The sequence below is a fragment of the Giraffa tippelskirchi genome, chromosome 11 (genome assembly GCF_054371585.1).
Source record: "Giraffa tippelskirchi isolate mGirTip1 chromosome 11, T2T-mGirTip1v1.2.pri, whole genome shotgun sequence".
NCBI lineage: Eukaryota > Metazoa > Chordata > Mammalia > Artiodactyla > Giraffidae > Giraffa > Giraffa tippelskirchi.
Window position 1 is genome coordinate 115,837,133 of NC_137285.1, and position 18,690 is coordinate 115,855,822.

Here is an 18,690-nt window from a genome sequence, read left to right on the forward strand (position 1 = left end):
AGGAGATCTTTGTATGTGTGATTGGACCAAATAGTTTGGCTACACCAGCCCACCAGTCCACCAGCCCTGGGCTCTCCGCTCACAGGTCCTGCCAGTGCTGGCCCCCTCCACTTAGTTTCCTACTGCCTTCCCCATGGTCACTTTCACAGGCTGGGTGGCTTCTGTCCACAGCCACTTCCAGGACTGCATCAACGAGAGAAGAAAACTGAGGTTTGGACCAGCAGAGACATGATCCAGAGTCTTCCTGGGGGTACAAAGCTGGGCCACAGAGCTGGCAGGAGTAATTACAGGCATCCTTGGAATAGATACCTCTATGGTGCGAACATGCTAAGTCACCTCAGTCGTGTCTGACTCCGTAGCCTGCCAGATTCCTCTGTCCATGGGATTCTCCAGGCAAGAATACTGGAGTGGGTTGCCATGCCCTCCTCCAGGGGATCTTCCCCACCCAGGGATCAAACCCAAGTCTCCTGCACTGCAGGCAGTTTCTTTACCTCTGAGCCACCGGAGAAGCCCACCACTATGGTTCCAGGCTCAGAAAGCTGGTCCCAAAGCAGGTGAGATTGGCTGGTGCCCAAGCAGGAAATTCTCAGCAAAGAATCCAAAATGTGTGATAATCCAGCTTTAAAGAGACATGGGATGAGACTTTGCTGGTGATAACCTTTGGAGTGTGCCAGAGACACAGCAAAGACCCTTGAAGAGGCATGCAAAATCTAGGGGAAAGTTTATGGTGGAGCTCATACCAACTACTATAACAACAGACTCTGAAACAGGCATTTTATAAGCAAGATGCTTAATAGCAACAATGATAGCTGGTCCATACATGCCTGCGTGCTAGGCGCTTAACTATGTATTAACTTATTTTAGTCTCAAATCTATAAGGTCAGTGCTATTAGTTTGATGTCCATTTTACTGATAGACAATAGAAAGAACCAAAGCTGCCATCATCTGTAGTAAGAAAGGCATCAAGAAAACAAACATCAGCATCCTGCAATGAAACTAAAGAGGCCAAGGTCTCCAGGTACTAGCAGGATGTCAGAGGAAGTAAGAAGAATTGGAGGATGAGATGTGACTTTTCAGAAATACTTCTGCTTTCAATCGAATTGTATTTTCTACCTCTCCTCTTGCAACGAGGCTCTAGAATCAACCTAAGCTGCATTTCCTGCCCTGGTTGCCCATGTAGAACCACCTGGGAGGTTTTAAAAAATCACAATGTCTGGACCAATTGAATCAGAATCTCTGGGAGGTGCACTCAGGTATCAGCCTACTTGAAGACCCACTGATTTAAGGCAAGACTTGATCCCTTCCGTGGAAAATTTTATGGCTCAAAGTGAGGTGATTGTGGCAGTTCCAACCCCATCAGCAAAACATGAGCAGCTAATCACAAGTCACCCCGTCCAAGGCGAACCACCTGGGAGAGAAGGGCGCAGACAGCAGGTTGATGAGAAGTGTGTGGCTGCCAGCGGGGTCACAGAACACCCAACCCGAGTCCCATCAAGCATGACGGGACTTCAGCATGGCCTGAAAAACCTCAAAGGCAATATTTGCAGGTAGGGAGCTCAAGGCGTTTGAACCACAGAAAGGTGAAGTGATTTCAAGAGTCCACAGATGTTGCTGATGAGATAAATGCCTCTGTGGATACAATAGAAGCACTGTAGACCATGCGCCCCCCTCCCCCCGAGCAGTCCACTCATTGGTGCCTGATATGGGACAACAAATACTCTTCTCATGGCCATCATCCCATATAACTACCCCAGGGCCACATCGAACATGTCTGAAGTCTGATGTCAGAGAAAAAAATACACATGCTTTGAAGCAGAAATTCGTGGGTTTGAAATCTTTCCTGACACTCACTAGCTCTGAATCTAACCACCGCCTCTAAGACTTTGCTCCTTTATCTGTAAAACGGGGTCATTAATTCATTCAACAAGTATCCACTGAGCGTCTGCCATAGTCCAGGCAGGGTTTAAGATGCAAGGGATAAAGATAAAGGCACTGTTTAAGATGAAGCGAAACAACACAGATGAAAACCCTGTTTTCTTGGAGCTTATATATTGTTTAAGGGAAACCAGAGGCAATAAATAACAAATAAGTAAAATAGATAGCATGTTGGAAGGTGATAATTGCTGTGATGTTATGGAAAACAGGGAAAGAAATTAAGCTGCTGGGAGGTGGGGAATATAATTTTATAGGATGGTCAAGAAATACCTCCCTGAGAAGATGAGAGCTGGGCAACAGCTTGAAGGAAAGAAAGGAGCAAGCCGGGCAGAGATCTGGAGAAGCAGACCTGGAGAGGCAGAGGAGGCAGCCAGAGCACAAGCTCCGAGGTGGGAATGCATCTGGTGTGCTGCACTGGTGAAAAAGTGAAAGTGTTAGTCGCTCAGTCACGTCCGACTCTTTGCAACCCCCTGGACGGCAGCCCACCAGGCTCCTCTGTCCATGGGATTCTCTAGGTAAGAGTACTGGAGCGGGGTGCCATGTCCTCCTCCAGGGGATCTTCCTGACTCAGGGATCAAACCCAGATCTCCTGTGGCTCTTGCATTGCAGGCAGATTCTTTACCATCTGAGTGCTGGGCTAGGGAACAGAGTTATCCACCTTCTAGGGGATGTGTGCATATATATATAATGATGATTTGGGAAGGAGTATGAAAATAGCTTGGGAATCCCTCAATAGAGTAGAACAACTTGGGAATCATCCTTCCCAAAAGGACGGGCTGTCACTTCTTCTGAGTGGCAGTAAGTGAGCTATTTGTAGCTCAGTTGGTGGCCTTTATGAGCTAATCCAACCCCAGACAAGAGCCAAATGCCCTACATATTAATTACAGAGGTCACTGTTTGGTAAAGCAATAAGGTCAAAACTTCCTACCAAGAAAGCTGTCCTTTTTTCAAACAAATCAGAGCTAGGTTGTCTCTGAGAAAAAAGTAACGTTCCCCCTGAGAGCTGCACCTAAGAGGACTCACTCTCACGTGAATCCCTTGCAGGAGATGAAAGGAGGGGTGGCACCCTGATCCCTCCCTCCCCTGGACAGCAGAATCCATACCACACCTGCGTAAGGAAAGTCTACAGCACTCCAGGTTACAAAACCAACAGGATTGAAAGGGTGGGACCTCATCTCCTTGTGAGTAACCAGGCATGAGGACAAAACTCAATGGACTCGAAAGGACACTGGATGGAACCAAAGAGAGAGGTCTGGAATTTTGCAGGCTGATTCTTGGCAGTCCCTCGCCTGTGTGCACAGGGAAATAAATTATCACAGTGAATTACAAATTCTGCTCTTCCCACAGAAGGCTGCTCTTCTGGAACCCACCTGGCCCATTAGTAAAACCTTCCTATACCTCCATCATGATCTAGTGTGGCAAACCCTGTGAACCTTAGGATACTAGTGGAAGAGATGGCTGGAGATGCACTCCAACCATCTCACAGAGATCTGGAGGGAGACACAAGGGCTGGCAGGGCATTGTCTCCTTGCTTTGTTAGCATTAGTGAACTAAGCTCCAAGAATGAGCAATCCCCTTTCTCAGTGGCTTAACACAGCCTGGCCTGGGACAGGTGCCTCCCCCTGGGTGCGTCTCTTGGGTGCTTCCACCTCCATGCAGTGTCAAGGATCAAGCCCCTTGCATCATGGGCTCCACTCAACTGGACTTCTTGGCTTCCAGCTAGGAGAAGAGGAAAAGAGAGAAAGGGTGGGTAGTATATGTAGAGTTTTATGGGCAAGACTGAAAGTGGCATATATCTACCTGTGCTTAGTCACTCGGTCATGTTCGACTCTTTGCAACCCCATGGACTATAGCCCACCAGGCTCCTCTGTCCATGAGGATTCTCCAAGCAAGAATACTAGAGTGGGTAGCCTATCCCTTCTTCAGGGGATCTTCCCAACCTAGGGATCAAACCCAGGTCTCCTGCATTGCAGGCAGATTCTTTACCACCTGAGCCACCAGGCAGTAAAGAATATCTACCTACTTTCCCATTATTAATAGCTAGAACCTAGTCTGAGGCCACACAAAACTGCAAGGGAAATTGTGAAATATAACATTCCCATATTCTCACAAGAACATTGTCTCTGCTACACCATGTTTGTGACTTCTGGGTAAAATCATTAGTAGTTAACACCAGTAGAAGAGGGACCAGCAGTCAGTATGGACAGGAAAAAAAAAACCCAAAAAACCCTAGATTAGATTATCTCTGATTGTCCTCTATATGTAAGCATGTAGATCTCCTCTAAACATGAATGGGGAATTAAAGCATTCCAGGCTCAGCATCAGTCACAGTGGAGATGGATGTTATCACAGTGGAGTCTGTCCTGATTTTATTTTGCCTGGGCTTTCAAAAGTTGTGTGGGAGTTTTGGCTCAAGTGCTGGTATAAAATCATCCAAACCCCCCCTCTCTGTCCTGATAGTCCATTAGCCCTTGGCCCAGAAAGTTCTCGAGTAGCTACATAGCCCAACCCCAGGACTAGCTAAAGGGGGTGCACTCCAGAGCAAAAAAGTAGCATTTAATCTACTCTACATTCATGGCAGTAAATAGCCAACATCCTCAGAAAGTCAAGAATGTAGGCCTGAGACTTCTTGTTATTGAAGCAAATTTACCTCTATCTGATTCCAGCTTAACCCCATCCAGCCCATCTTCTCTATTGAAATTGATGCCTTCTATACTTGGTGGGAACCCCTTGTCCTAAAGAGACCCCTGTGGACTAGCTCCCCACCACCCATGCCCAGAAATCCAGTCTGAGCACACTGTAGCCGCCAGACTCTGGTTGTCACTGATAGAAGCAATCCCATGATGCTTAATCACAGTGGCATCTCTGAGAGCTCTTGAGCCATGCTAGCAGTGTCTGAGGACCATCTATCAGGGGAGGGACAGAAAAAAGAATGTCCTTAGTGGCTTCTATCTCCCATTGGCCAACATTCCATCTCATGGGACATTAACTTCCTTGAACTTGTGTGAGTGCAGAGTGAGGTTTTATTTACAGTGGCATCAATAAGGAAGTCCCAGGATAGGAGGCAAGTGACACACGCATATGTCTAAGGTGAGAAACTGTCTGGTGGTACCTGTGGGAAACTGACCACATCCCACGCAGTAGTGGCCATTGTAACAGCAGCTGCAACAAGAGAAAGGTGATGCTGAGAAGTGCTGCATAAGAGGTTTTTGATTCACAGGAGTGAAATCGGTGGTATCTATTGTCATTATTATCATTATGAGCTAGCCACAGATACCAATCCTTGAACACAAGCGTCTTCCCTGGAGTCTGGTGCTCTGAATTTCGACCTTGGGCCAAGTAAAAGCTGCCTTTAACAGGTTTACCCTAGGCTGGCTCCCACCCCAACTTCAAGGGCCAACTCTCACTGGAATCCTGGAGAACACTAAGGGTGAGCGGGGGCTCCTGACTCTTGCTATACTGAGCCCCTTCCAAAGGTCAAGGGAGATTTCCAGTAGGATGAGCTCTGCCCTGCTACTCTGTAAAACTATGTCAGACTTCCAGGAATTGTATTCAATACTTTGTGTAACTTGGTCTGAAGCAGCACAGTTAAGAAATGCAATTAGCTGTTAAAAGCATGATCGCAAGTCAGACCATCCGATCCCTGGGAAGCCATCACTCAGAAGTAGACAAAGGCATCCTTAGCCCAGAGGGCTTATGGCTCTGTTTCTTGACAGAGTTGGCCCGTTTGCCCTCATTGTGAGCACAGCATGAAAATTTAACTCTAAAGAGATGGCTCCAAACTGGTGAGTAAGGATATCATCACCCACCCTTACAGGACTCCATATTTTTTATCTTTGTTTTTTGGGGGTAGCTGGTGATAAGGGATAAGGGAAGAAAGAATGGGGGAGGAGCGAAGCTTGATACAACGAGAAGTACACTTCACTGCAAAGGGCAGAGGGCTGGAAGACACCACCCCAGACTTGTGCCTTTGAATTCCTGAGGCAGACACAGCTGGAATGACCCCTTGGGGTCATGCTCACAGGGTATGGTCATTACTCATTGGTTGTCACACCCAGACACTTGGCTTCAGGCTCTGCTGCCAGAGGAGAGCAATGAAGCCCATTGCCAGCTGTCCATAGCAACAAGCCTACTGACCAGCAACTGTCCCTCCTGGCTTGACTGGGGCCATAAACATAAAATCAGTGGTAACTGTAGGTGTAATGGTTAGAATCCTGGCTTTGGACTCTCTTTGAATCCTGGCTCTGTCCTTACTAGGTAAGTTATTTAACCTCTTTATTTCTTTTCTCATATGTAAAATGGAAGGAATGAGCATAGATCTTCCAGAGTATAGTTCTCAGGTTTAAATGAGATAATATGCGTAAAGCGCATGAAAGTGTGGCTAGCACATCTAAAAAACCCTCAAAAACATTAGTTATTATTATTGCTAACATTTATCAAGTTGACTTATAGACATCACTGTGACCCAAACAGCATGTTGCATGCATTGGTCCTCACATTTATCCTGTGATCTATTATAATATCAAAATCCCATTGAAGAAACTAAGATATAGAGAGTGACTTTCCCAAAGGCACCCAGCTGATTTCTTCAGGAAGTTTCTTAAACAAGAAATACTTTTTCCCCTTATTGGCCCACTACCACATCATGTAATATCTGCACGACGATACATTGTCACGATCTATTTACCACTTTGTCTTCCTCTAAGGGGTGAGCAAACTATAGCCCTTGGGCCAAACTGGGTTTTTTAGGGAAAGTTTTATTGGAACAGAGTCATGCCTATCTGTTTCCATATTGTCTATAGCTGTTTTCATGCTACAATAGTTGAGCTGAGTAATTGCAACAGAGACCATATGGTCCACAAAGCTAAAAATATTTGTAGTCAGTCTTCTGTATCTGTGGGTTCCACATCCATGGATTCAAGTAACCATGGATCAAAAATATTTGAGGAAAAAGTTCCCAAAAGTTCCAAAAAGCAAAACTTGAATTTGCTATGCACTGGCAACTACTTACATAGCATTTACATTGTATTTACAACTACTTACATTGTACTAGGTATTGTAAGTAATCTAGAGATGATTTAAAGTATATGGGAGATGTGCTCAGATTTTATGCAAATAGTACACCATTTTACATAAGGGACTTGAGCATTTGAGGAGTTTCGTATCCACAGGGTGGGGACACAGGTATTCTGGAACCAATTCCCTGCAGATACCGAGGGATGAATGTACTAGCTGGCCATTTATTTTAAAAGATTGCCGACCCCTGCATTAGACTGTGAGCTCTGGCTCAGTGGTAAAGAAACCACCTGCCAATGCAGGCAACTCAGAAGATGCCGATTGGACCACTGTGTTGGGAAGGTCATCTGGAGGAGGAAGTGGCAACCTACTCCAGTGTTCTTGTCTGGAAAACCCTGCGGACAGAGGAGCCTGGCAGGCTGCAGTCCACAGAGTCCCAGAGTTGGACATGACTGATCATACACGCATGAACCACGCCTCCTTAAAACAGGACTCATGTCTTTCTGTCTATACCCCTTCATCCTGGCATGTGATGGGGGCTCCATCACACGGAGAATGAGGGGAATGAGGGAAAGGGTGATGATGTGGCAGACTTGAATAGATGTCACTTCTGAAGGAACAACCTCATCAGGAATCCAGATGTCAGGATCTAAGCCCCACTCAGATCCTGGGAAGCCCCTCAACTCTGTGATGGTGCCAGCTGCCTGTTGGTTCCCACAGGTAACCCTGAGCCAGGACCAGTAACAGGTCACCACATTATCACCCTATCGCCACTTACAGCCTCCCAAATGACACGATAAGCGTCTACTTGGAAGGAAACCTCACTAGTGAAATGGAAAAGCAACTGGAGACAGTTTGGAAAGCTGTGCCCCACTCCTTTTTGCCTGCTCTCTCCTGTCCCCAGGTTTGTGGCTGTGCCTTTCCTTAGATCTCTCATGAACTAATTCAGAAGTTTCCTGAGGCAGACTGTCCTACAGCGATCACTTTAACCTCTTGCTGGAAAACAGCAATTACAACAAACAAACAACAACAATAAAACCAACTACCATTCACTGAACCCTTCCCTGTGTTAGGCGTCATGTCCTGGACTTTACAGAGTCAACACAAGTTCTTAGGACAGCCCTCAGAGGTAAACTGGACTTTATAATCCCCATTTAAAGATGGTGAGGCCATCTGCCCAAGGTCATATAACCAGTAAGTCCTGGAGGTGAGATGGAAATCCACTATCTCCTCTTGTCTGTGTCTCTGACCTGCTTTCCCAGTGACCCATAACCCAGCAACTGGAACAGTGTTGAAATTCCATGATATGATCTTTGAATCAAGTAATTTAGCTGCGTTCACCTGACCCAGCCTGGTTCACAACAGATAAAGGTGTCATTTATTAGACATGCACTGGTGTTCACTTGCCCTGCATCAGACTCCATGCTGGACACTCAGGACACAGAGGTAGACTGAGCACAGCTTTATCTCTCAAGGACCTCACAGTGAAATGATGGAGACACAAGTGAGAAACCAGCAACAAGCACAACAGATAAGACACTGGGTGGAAGGAGGGAGGAGAGAGGAAGGGCTCTGAGAGGGAGCGTCTCTGGATGGGCGTGGCTCTGGTGGGTGGGGCTATGAAATCCACCCTGCCCTCTCCAGGTGAGCTCTCCTTGATCTCTTCCATAGATTGAGGTTTCATGCAAGAGTCCCCTTGAACATCTCCTTCGTTGAGTTTGAAAACTTCTGCTTGAAGGGGTGAACAGTGCAGCAAGAACAAAGTGCTGATGCCATCACCATCTGAGAAACAGGATTTTTCAAAAAATCACGTTCTCTCGGAAGTAGAGACCAACTCCTAAGTACATTCCTGGAGCGTTTTTTCATCTCAGAGGACAATTAACCTTTGCAATTAGCTTCATCAACAGGAACTTAATATCAAATATTTGGTTGCCCAGCAACAAGGAAGCAGCCACGAGCGGGACTGCAGTATCTTTGTTACTCAAGTCTCCTGGGGCTGTAGACTGAGGAAACGCTGAGCTGGATTTCCGAACTCTGCCAGGTTTTTGCCCCCAAAGTACTGACCATCCCAGGCCCTGCTTTCAGTGACCTCTAGAGTCAGGGAGCCCTATGAGTGAGAACCCAGTTTTTCAGCAGTGACTGAGGAAGGGGGAGGTTCCAGCCTCCCGTGCCCTCCATATGCCTCAGAAGGGTCTCCAGGAATGATGCCGAGGCAGGAGGTATTGGTCTTCACCTTTTAGAGTTGTGTAGCCTGGGAAAGCTGGGGCCTGCCATATGCCTACTGCTGGCTAACTTTTCTTATCTTCTAATTTTTACCAGGCCCCACTTATCCTCATTTTAAGTAGGAAGACTAAGGCTCAATTATATCACTTGCCCAGGTGTGCCCAGTAGGAAGTGGTGGAGCAGGATTTGGTCCCCAGTCTCATGTTCTTTCTGCATGCCTTTCTTTTCTACAAGGCCTATCAGATCGTGCTCCTTCTCTGTGCCTGAGCTTCAGTATTGGACCAGATGTGTCCTTCCGGTCCATCCCAAATGGCGTGTCTACATCTTCCTTCCCAAATCACGCCAACTCAGAAGCTAATGTAGGCTTCTGAGGCATTTGCTTGAACCTCTCTGTTTTCTCACTTCAGTCACCATGAATCCCAGAAAGAAAATTCCTAATTCTTTCTACGTCTCAATTTCCAACTCCCAAATCGATAAGATTTTGTGGTGAAAACAGCGAGGACTTTCCAATCAGCAAACCTGGGTTCAGACACTGGCTCTAAAATGTACCAGGTTATGTCACTTTGGGGATAAAACCTCTCATCAACCCTTCCCCTCATCTTTGAAGTGGAGGTAATAATAACTACCTCAAAAGGATGCTATGAGGACCAAGTGAGAAGCCTGGCTTGTAGAAGATGCTCTAGAGATAAAAATACAAAACAACAGAGTGAAAATCACCACTAGACAATTTGATACCTCTGTCCCCTCCACCTCCAGTTCTCGTGGGGGGTTATAAGACTTCTCTCTCTTCCTCATCTCCCTCAGAAGGCTTTTTCCACTATAAAGTGACCAGAGAAGTTTTAGATCAAGTGAACACTGGAGGTTTTTCCTTGTGTTACTTAGAAACCCAAACACTTACCTTGAAGAAAATGTCCTCCTTTATCATTGAAATAAAAGTAATTCAAGGCAAACAGATATGGTTTGAATTCTGACGCCCTTGCATACCAGCCTTGGGAAACGGGCTGACATTTCCCCTCTCAGTTTCTATGTCATCCTCAACTGTAACACAGGGAGGAAAGTAATACTTCCTCAGTTGGATTCTAGTGAGAACTGAATCCAAAAACTAACAGGAAAGAGCCCGTCCCAACACAAACCCCAGTGTCCATGCCACTGCTGCTGCGCTCAGTCGTGGCCGACTCTGCAGCCCCGTGGACTGCAGCCCGCCAGGCTCCTCTGTCCACGGAATTTTCCAGGCAAGAATCCTGGAGTGGGTTGTCATTCCCTACTCCAGGGGATCTTCCCAACCCAGGGTTCAAACCTGCATCTCTTGCATCTCCTGCATTAGCAGGCAGATTCTTTACCACTAGCATCACCTGGGAAGCCCCCAGTGTTCACAGTAGCAGTATTTACAACTGCCAAGTTATGAAAGCAATGTAAGTGTCCATCAACAGACAAATGGATAAAGAAGATGTGGTGTATATATACAATGGAATACTACTCAGCCATAAAAAAGAATGGTATTTGAATAGACTTGGAGGGTAATATGCTAAAAGTGAAATAAGTCAGACAGAGAAAGACAAATACTATATAATATCACTTATATGTACAATCTAAAACACACAACAAACTAGTGAATATAACAAAAAAGAAGCAGACTTGGAAATACAGAAAACAACCTAGTGGTTACCAGTAGGGAAAGGGAAGGGGTAGGGACAAGATAGGGATAAGGGAAAAAAGGTTATTATGGGACTGTAAGAAGTCACGCATGAAAATTTTATAAATTGTAAAGCACTGTAAAAAAAACTAAGACCATGGCATCCAGTCCCATCACTTCATGGCAAATAGATTGGGAAAAAAACAGGAACAGTGATAGACCTAATTTTCTTGGGCTCCAAAATCACTACAGACAGTGACAGCAGCCATGACATTAAAAGACCACTTGCCAGGCTTTAGGTCTACTATGGCCTAAAAACTTTAGGTCTACTAATGAATAATTATTCTTCAAATAGAAGCAATCACAGCACCCAAATGTAAGTGTTCCTAATGCTATTTCCATACACAGCTTCTCTGTTGGGTTAGCCTTGAACTCATAGCAACTACTCTTATCTGAGCACTTACTAAATGACCAGTACTTTACAACACAGTTTAGTCATCCCATAACCCCTAATCAGATAAGTTTTATTAGCCCTATTTTTCAAATGCAGACACTGAGGCTCAGAGAGGCTGAAGCTGAGAGCCTAAGGTCACACAGCTAGTGGGGGGCAGAGCTGTGATAGGAAGCCCAGATGTCTGATTCCAAAACTTGGAACCTGTTCATGGTAGTGTTTGTATTATGCCTTACATCATAAATAAAAACAGTGAGGGGGCCAGGATATGGAAGCAACTTAAAAGTCCATCAACCGAGAAATGGATAAAGAAGATATAGTACATATAGATCATGGAAGATTACAGTCATAAAAATTAATGAAATAATGTCATTTGCAGCAAAATGGATGGACCTAGAGATTGTCATACTAAGTAAAGTCAGACAAAGACAAACGTCATATAATATCACTTATATGTGGAATCTTAAAAAAGGTGCAAATGAACTTATTTACAAAATAGAAATAGAGTCACAGGTGTAGAAAACAATCTTATGGTTACTTGGGGGAAAGGACAAATTTGAGATTAGGATTAACATATACACATGACTAAATATAAAATAGATTACTAACAAGGACCTACTGTATAGCACAGGGTGTGTGCATGCTAAGTCACTTCAGATGTGTCTGACTCTGTGTGACTCTAAAGACTGCAGCCTGCCAGGCTCCTCTGTCCATGGGATTCTCCAGGCAGGAATACTGGAGTGGGTTGTGTGCCCTCCTCCAAAGGATCGTCCTGATCCAGGTGTTGAACCTGCATCTCTTATGTCTCCTGCATTGGCAGGCAGATTCTTTGCCACTATTGCCATCTGAGAAGCCCATAGTACAGGGAACTCTACTCAATACTCTGCAATGACCTATATGGGAAGAAATCTAAAAAAGAGTAGATACATGTATGTATATAACTGATTCACTTTGTTGTACAGCAAAAAGTAACACAACATTGTAAACCAATTATATTCCAATAATAATAACTTTTTTTTTAAGTGAGGGGACTTCAAATACCAGACTCAGAAATTCCAGAGTTCTCAGGAAAGAAAATGTAAATACATTGTCATTCGCTGAGACCAGTTAACAAAGATTGGAAGGTGAGGGGGACAGATTTTACATAAGCAAAAGTGCCTTTGGGAATAGGAGCCCAATGCATTAATGTAATAATTATTCTTCCTGCCTAGGCTCTAACTATATTTTTATTAGGATGTTTTGAATATTCTTTAGCTTCTTTAAAATGTTAAACTGACTCTGAGTCCCCAAATGTGCCAAAAATCTAGGCAGTACATTTATAGGAAGAGAAAGCCCCCCATGAAATAACTCCCAGAGGCCTGAATTAGTGGTTTGTATCCTAAGGAGGTGAAAATCCACATCTCTTCCGGGAAAGCAACTGACAGAATATTCAAACCAAGCTAAATTTACTAGGGACTTTCAGGCTTGAAGGCTTATCCTGTGGCCTGAATAGTTACAATCACATGCTGTTCTAAACTCCCTACCAGCTCGCCTCCAGGGCTGGAGTTAGACCTACCTGGGGTCCAGGCTCTGCAGAGCATGGTGGCTCCATCTGTGGCCAGGGTCGATGGTCAGCTAGTGATGGGGGTCCGGGTCCATATCTGGGATATGGACTCAGTCAGGGACTGAATCTCTAGCCAGGAATCAGGCCTCTACATGAGATACAGTTTAGTAAATTACTTTTTCTCTCCCAACTCAGTGATTGGCAGGGTCACAAGGTCTCCTGTTTGTGATTCCTTGTTATGATGTGAGTAATTTACTTTCCAATACTTCAGCATAGAGTAGAATTCAATTTTCAGAGCTGTTGTTCTAATCAGGAACCCCTAGACCTGGGGACAGCTGCTAACAACACACCCAAGAGAAAGCCCATGTGTCACAAGCAACTGTTGTCAACACTTCTATTATTTGTATTTCCATCGACAGCTGAGACTCTGAAAATTAGCATATTTGCATAGCAGAAATGGGACTTATTGGTGAAAACTATAGCCTGTTTACCAGCAAGATGAGTATCAGAAGTGGGCTTCCATTGAAGGAATGAAAGGTGTTCAGATACGTGGACTGGCTGAAAATGCTTTGGAGACAATGCTCCCCTGAGCATGGTCAGGACAGGAGAATCCCAGAGGCCTGTGCCCTTTACCCCGAGACCTGGTGCTGGGTCTGGCGCTGGCTTAGGAGGCCTTCCAGCTGTCTGATATTGACTATGAGCGTGGAACCCCACAGCTGGAATTCTGTTCCATCTGCTTCCTCCTTTCATGCAAGGTAAGTTTAGATGTGAAAGGATGGAGGGCTGAGATGGAGCTCAGAGAGCAGGCTCTGGGGACAGTTTTATTTGCTGCCTTGTGAGTAAGTAAGTGCATGCACGGAGGAACCAGGCCTGAACTCCAGTTTCATGCAACATGGGAGTGAGACTGTGAGAGGGCAGCTAGCTCTCACAGCCTTAGACTCCTTTGGCAGCTTCTTAAGCTTGCTGGTGAACCCCCTCCCCACTTCCTGAGTCTCTCTGCAGGAGGAAGAGCCTCAGGGAATCTTTGCCCTTCATCAAATTCATCATCCTAGCATCTAATTTGTTTTTAATTTTTTTTTTCTTCCAAGTCAGAGCTGGATGGGACGTGGAAAGGATTTCAGAACAGCTCCTGGTGAGGGGTATTCTGATGAGAAGTGATTATGTTCTCATTGGCAAAACAATTTATTGCCAACCAAATTCTTGTTGCCAGCTAAATAAAGCAGGTGTTAATTCTACCCACTCCAGGTCCTAAGCCACCTCTCAGAGCCTCCTGTGAGATTCAACCGACACTAAGACACGTAGAGCCTTGTCCACAGAGAGCACAGGGGAGGTGGGCGCAGTCTCTCAGACCCACAGGCTGACCTCTGCTTGCCCAGTGATTCCCCACCTGGTGGTGTCCCGTCCCTAGAACAGCAGGGAGGTCAGTGCTGCAAGGAACTCAGAATCGTCCAGCCCAACCCTCTCCTCATCAGGCAGGGAGACTGGCCCAGAGATGAGGTTTCATGACTAACCTGCAGTCACACGCAGAGCTGGAGGGAGGGCTCTGGCTACTCCCCAAATTCTCCTCAATTCAGTTTAACAAAGACTTGTTCCCTGAGCTCAGGGAGCTCACGGGAGGAAGATACAAATAAGTCCAACAAATGGAAGAAAGCAGAAAACACTGCACTGTGAATCATGCAGGGAGCCGGGTTCTCTTTAGCCTTAAAAATGGCATGGAAGCTTCAGGAAGGCGGCAGCCTTAGACCTGGGCCTGGAGAGATGAGGAGGGTTTCAAGAGGAGGGAGAGGGATGAAGGGAGGACCCTTCATATGACAATATCTGGGGACCTCTGGGTGGGAGGGGGGGCGTGGTGTGGCAAGCATCTGGGGACTTCCAGGATATGCCGAGCATCTGAGGACCTATGGGGTGTGGCGAGCAGGTCAGCAGGAGGAGTGCCTCAGCTGGGCTCCAACCAAGTGTTCAGAGTCCCCAAGGGGGCTCCAAATGGGGTCTTGTATGGAGGCGAGCACTCTGAATCCATCTCTGCGTCTGGATGTATCCCTGACGGGTGCTGACCACCAGGCTCACTTCCTTTCCCAGGTGTCCTCTCCTGCCTCTCATCTCCTCTCTGGCCTCGGTGCCTCTCTGAGGTCCCCGTCGCTGCAGTACCAGCTGGATTCTCCTTGGGAAAGGAGTCTTCCCAGGCTCTTCTTCTCCCCTCACCCCAGGAGCAAACTAAACCACCTCCCTGAATGTGTGTACAGAACCCTTCAACCCACAAAGCTCTTTTTCTTCACTCTGTCTCATTTACTTTCACCAGACCCATCATTATCCACCCTTCTCCCATTGCAGAGGTGGCAAAATGAGGACCCGAAGAACTCAGCCTGGCTCTCCTGCTGGTGCTCTTGGGGACCCACTCCCCAGGCCTTGTCCTGGCACAGCGGTTCTCAGCACAGCCCTGGAGCCGACTCCCCAGCTCTGTATCCCACTTCACCAGTCACCAGCTCTGTGGCTTGAGCAAATTACTCAACCTCTATCTGCCTCAATTTCCTCATTTGGAATATGCTAATAATAGCAATACTGATGTTTATCTCAAGTATTGATGGGAGGATTAAATGCATTAATAAGTACAAAGAACAGAGTAGTCCCTGACACATAATAAGTGCGAGGGAAGTATTAGCAATTACTGGCATTAACCCTGATCCAGGATTCCAGCAGATTCCTCCCATTAGGTTACTTGGCATCCCTGATGCCCTCAGGGGAGTTACTCAACCTCTCTGTACCCACCACAGGGCTGGCCCTCAAGACAATCTGGATTCTTCCTGGGTTTGTCTTGGCTTTCTCCAATCCTTGAACCCCCTTCTACCTCGCCCATACCTTCAAAAATTCTTCACCATGAGCCCCCTTCCCCACACCCACACCTAGTCAGACAGGCTCTCCCTTGAGTCTCTGCGAGGAAATGATACTCTGTTGGTTCAAAAGCTGCCCTTAACAATAGTAGTTTTTGAATGTTCAGTACAAAAAGGGTTAGTTGTCTCCTTTAATGGCCCGGTTTTGAATCAAAAAGAAAGCTCTCCAGCGAGAGGCAGCTTTGACTCTGCTTCCTAGTGACAGCAGGGGGATTATCAGCAGAGAACCACCTCCCACACTTAATTGCAAAACCATCCCCAAGGCCAAAGTCTAGTTTGGACTGAGTGGCAGATTTGGGTCCTTAGAGCTGCTCCTTTCAAATTCTGCAGAAGACATCGTGGTACAATAAAGAGGATGTTTGTGACAGCACTGTTCTCCAGTGCTCGGGAATAGCAGAGATGACCTGCCACGCTGGTGCTTGCTTTGACCTGCAGCCTCTTAGACCCATAGTCTTTGGATGCCTAAGAATTACCTTAGGGAAACAGAGGAACCAAGGAGGGAGCAGTTGCTGGAGATCCTAGCTGACCCTGACGCTACCAAAAGCCCAGCAGTGTGGGCCTTGCCTAGTGGGAAAATAAAATACAGCTTTGGATTTGCCTAGACCACTTCCATTATGGATTGGTCAAGTGTTCTGTGATGCACTGGTGTGAAAACAACAGCAGTGTTGCAGAAGTGGCCCTTCCAGGGCCAAAGAGTGGGCTCTTGTCTAACACTTGGAAATGAACTGTCTGGGGAGATACACAAGCTGACAAAGCAAGAGACTTTATTGGGAAAGGGCACCCAGGTGGGGAGCAGGAGGGTAAGTCAACCCAGGAGAACTGCTCTGCCACATGGCTCGCAGTCTTGGGTTTTATGGTAATGGGATTAGTTTCCTGGTTTTCTCTGGGTAATCCTTTGGACTCATGGTCCTTCCTGGTGGTGCACACATTGTTCAGCCACGTTGGATTCCAGCAAGGTGATTCTGGGAGGTTGGTAGGACATGTGGTGTCTCCTTTTGACCTTTCCCAAATTCTTCCAGTTGATGGTACCTTGTTATCTCCTGTCGTAAAATAACTCATGTAAATGGTTACTGTGGCCCCTGGGCAGGGTGGGCAATTTCAGTCACTGTTCTACCTGGTGCAGAGTAGGCACTCAGCAAATGTTTGATGAGTGAATTTCCCAGAGTTCATGACCCACTCATTTCCAGTCATGAATATTCAGAGACTCTCAGGGTTGCTGGTGGAGTATGGTTGGTTAAGGGCCTGAGACACTTAAGTGCCCTCCCCTCCAGCAGAGAAGGCAGGAGCATTCTTCAGAAACTTTATCTTGAGCCTTTCAGGTAGAGATAGTCAAAGCTTAAGGAGCTCAGTGTCCTCACTGATGTCTATCCATGGATTAAAGCTTTTCAGAATCTCAGTGGAGCATCCAAGTTAAGGAATGGAAGGTGATATCTCGCAAGGGCAGGTTTCTTGGGAGCATTCAGGAACTTTCTACATACAATAGGAAATGAATTGCATCAAACAGCCAACTCTTACCCTGTACCATCAGAAAAAATGTTATACTCAGCTAACCCACCCACATCACCACACAGCCACCTCCTTCTAAGCCACTCAGTTCAGTAACCTCTAAAGGGGAGAAGATTGTTCTAACATGGACCCACACCATTTTTTGCCTAGACAACTGTCACCAGCCTCCAATTAATGTTACCTGTCTCTGGTCTTTTATCCAGTGATCTTCCAAGCCATCCCTAGACATGTGCTTCCACATCATAAATCTGCTCACGTTAGTCTCTTTCTTAATGCCCCCAATGGCTCTGCATTGTCTTCAAAGTAGGATGCAGATTTCTCAACTTGCTGGGCCAAGCCCTTCAAAGTTTGGTGTCCATTAAACCTGAAATGCAGCCAATAATCACCCAAAACACCATGCCAGCTGTTAAAATGTTGAAATACTTCTGCTCCTCCAATTACTATTCACCATCCACTAACCAACATCCTAGCCCATATGTCTCCTGGCCAGAGCCCTGGTGGGAGAGACGCCACTTCTGTCAAAGGTGGCATTTGGCACTGGCTCCCCAGTGGACATACACTGCACTGAGGCCCCTGACATGGCCCAGCCCTCCCGATAGATGCCCTGGCCTGAACCCCTTTGGGAACCACAGCTTCTACAGTATATACCACACTGGTTGTTAAATGCAGTATTGTGAATGTTACTCCTACCTCAGTCAACTGTACTAGACTTATCATTCACCATTCCCTTTTTCATTTATTTGTTGAATGAATTAAATAACATCTGAATAAATAAAGGAATGAATGGTATATAATCTAACTCTGCCGGAGACCTGTTCCAGCTGGTCAGGGTTCCCTCAGGATGGACGGCATCGGCGATAAGAATGAGAAGACACAGCGAGTTGTGGTTTTTCCAAGTGTCTTCTGACTTTATTGCTTTCAAGACAGCTTTTATATTTTCAGTAGCACATAGAAACAAATGTCAAGTGTAGAGTCATGCCAAACCAGACCAACGGGTCAGCAGTTTTTGACCCTTATAGGAACCAGGACACTGTTTGTGTTTCTTAGTTACAAAAGGTTTAAAGTCATTTACATCATCTTCTGGCCTGAAGGCCTGCTAATATCCAGTGACTCCTTTATTGATAAGAGTTGATCAGCCAGAGCACTTTTGTGTCAGGCATAAAAAGTACCAGAGTTACATTTTTTTAGAAAATACAGGCACAGCAGATTATGACAAAGAAAGAATTTATAAACTCAGAGTTTCAAGGTAAAACCTGTTTTCTGTACTCTATCTTATGTCTTGAGCCTAACAGAGAAGAATGTGATCCCATAAAGTCATGGCACAGCAAGCTGAAACAATGTAGCACCAAGGTCAGTGCTTAGCAAAATCACCAGCTGAATTAACAATCGTCTTATTATATGTATTAAAGCTAAACTTTTATTTATATAAATCTCTAACTATTATGTTTTCTTTATATAGGCTAAATACGTTAAGAGCAAAAACATAGTGAGTAAA